Raw genomic sequence first — 2,500 nt, 5'->3', positions numbered from 1 at the left:
TCTCTCTCTCTCTCTCTCTCTCTCTCTCTCTCTCTCTCTCTCTCTCTCTCTCTCTCTCTCTCTCTCACACACACACAGACAGACAGACAGACAGGTCTGTTCTGACCTCAGAGTCCAATAACACAACTAGAAGAGAGAAATGAGGTGAATTGGTACCATTAGAAACAGACAGATGAAAGAAACGATAAGTCGCCCTTTTATTTTCAATTACGTTCCGGTCTGCGTATTTAGCCGTGCCACGGCCTTTCATCTCTGGTTACGCAGCAATGATTCAGGAAAACAAAAGGGACAGCGAATTCATCACAATTATGATGGAGTGTCAGCTCGGCGCTTCCCAAAAAACCGAACAGCCCTGTTGTATAACTCATTCTCCGGGTTCCCGAATAGTCGCCACCTCACAAGTAATTAAGTTTCAATGACGTTTCAATGACGTTTCAATGACATTTTAATGACGTCTCAATGACGTTTTAATGACGTTTCAATGACGTTTCAATTACGTTTTAATTACGTTTCAATGACGTTTTAATTACGTTTCAATGACGTTTTAATGACGTTTCAATGACGTTTTAATGACGTTTTAATGACGTCTCAATGACGTTTCAATGACGTTTTAATGACGTTTCAATGACGTTTTAATGACGTCTCAATGACGTTTCAATGACGTCTCAATGACGTTTCAATGACGTTTTAATGACGTTTCAATAACGTTTTAATGACGTCTCAATGACGTCTCAATGACGTTTCAATGACGTCTCAATGACGTTTTAATGATGTTTCAATGACGTTTTAATGACGTCTCAATGACGTTTCAATGACGTCTCAATGACGTTTCAATGACGTTTTAATGACGTTTCAATGACGTTTTAATGACGTCTCAATGACGTCTCAATGACGTTTCAATGACGTCTCAATGACGTTTCAATGACGTTTTAATGACGTTTCAATGACGTTTTAATGACGTCTCAATGACGTTTCAATGACGTCTCAATGACGTTTCAATGACGTTTTAATGACGTTTCAATGACGTTTTAATGACGTCTCAATGACGTCTCAATGACGTTTTAATGACGTTTCAATGACGTTTTAATGACGTTTCAATGACGTTTCAATGATCGCATCGTCCTCTACAGCCGGCAAAAAAGGTTTACCATCATCTTTCTCTTTTCCTTCTTAATTATTTATCTCACAGCCCAAAGACATGAATTACCGAGGCAACAGCTCTGATTACTGAGTAAATGAGACTGTGGTTGCAAATAGTGCAAATGCTACAAGTGTTATTTACAGAACAGACATAACAGACGTGGTCTATTTCTAACTACTTTAACTTTAATGTGTTTCTCAATACGTGGCTACACTCGACTGAGGATGTTTACGACGATTATGTAAAACGAAGCAAAACAACCCTTTCAAGTGGGGCCAAGTGGGAAAACTGCAAAGAATGTCAACCCGACACACTAGGCTTCCAACTAGACAACGCACCAACAACTCTGAAACAACCAATCCTGAGTCAAAATGGACAACAGCAGTAATGTTTGACCTCGGTCTTCAATTCACCACCCTGTTCTGGGTCAATCGAGTTTACCACAGAAACGTTGACACTGCCCGAGATACAGAGAAAGTGAGAAAATAACACCGATTTGTTTTTTTTTCCGAAAAGTTTTCTCTCTGAGGCTGAGGACTCTTAATTAGAGGCCTAATATGGATGTGGTGAAGACAGGCTATTAATCCACCCTGGAGACCTATAGGGAGAGAGGGGGGCTTAGTTGAGGATAAACCACAGAGAAGGCTTTAATACTCGGGCTATCTGAGGGAACCGGCGGCGGGGGGAATCGATAATCACCAGCCAGGTCAATGGGACGAGAGAAAGCATAAAGTGTCAATGGGTATTTAGTTCAGTGTAATAAATCACCCGAGTGTACAAAAGAGAGATTGTGTGTGTGTGTGTGTGTGTGTGTGTGTGTGTGTGTGTGTGTGTGTGTGTGTGTGTGTGTGGAGGAGGTCAACCCCGTGAGACCAAACGTGCAGCACAAATACAGACACTTCATGCCATCCTTGCTTGCCAAACTTGAATGAATTAGGTAGGTCGTGCGAACAACCAGGTCACCTGTGATACAAGTCAGTATTTGACGTCCATCTATGTCTCAGGGACGTCGGGAGATGACGTGGAAACCGGCCACCAGGGGCAACAGTGAGCGCTGTTACTATCAAGTCGGTTTAGATTTTGCTAGGCCGTTGTGGGATGGGATAAGCATCTCATTCCATAGGCTTGCAAGATCGAATCCAGCAATAGAAAGTTTTTGTTTTAAGCCTATTCCAAACCTTAAACATAACCTTAACCATTCAGATGTAATGCCTAACCTTAAGATGTCAGAGTCAATACCTAAACTAAAACCTAAACTTAAGTAATTTGGAGTCAAAACCTAAATTTAAACATAATCTTAAGATTTCAGAGTCAAAACCTAAATTTAAACATAATCTTAAGATGTCAGAGTCAAAACCT

At 40.8% G+C, this 2,500-nt stretch overlaps 1 protein-coding gene across 7 annotated transcripts in view; it reads right to left on the bottom strand.

The window, feature by feature from the left end:
- Positions 1-2,500, bottom strand: part of LOC115119565 (ephrin type-B receptor 3-like) — a 212,990-nt gene that overhangs the window by 55,153 nt on the left and 155,337 nt on the right. The gene's annotated exons all lie outside the window — the stretch shown is intronic.

This window comes from Oncorhynchus nerka, linkage group LG25 (genome assembly GCF_034236695.1).
Source record: "Oncorhynchus nerka isolate Pitt River linkage group LG25, Oner_Uvic_2.0, whole genome shotgun sequence".
NCBI classification, from domain to species: Eukaryota; Metazoa; Chordata; class Actinopteri; order Salmoniformes; family Salmonidae; genus Oncorhynchus; species Oncorhynchus nerka.
The sequence above is the reverse complement of the archived record's forward strand: the minus strand, read 5'-3'. Positions and strand labels throughout refer to the sequence as shown.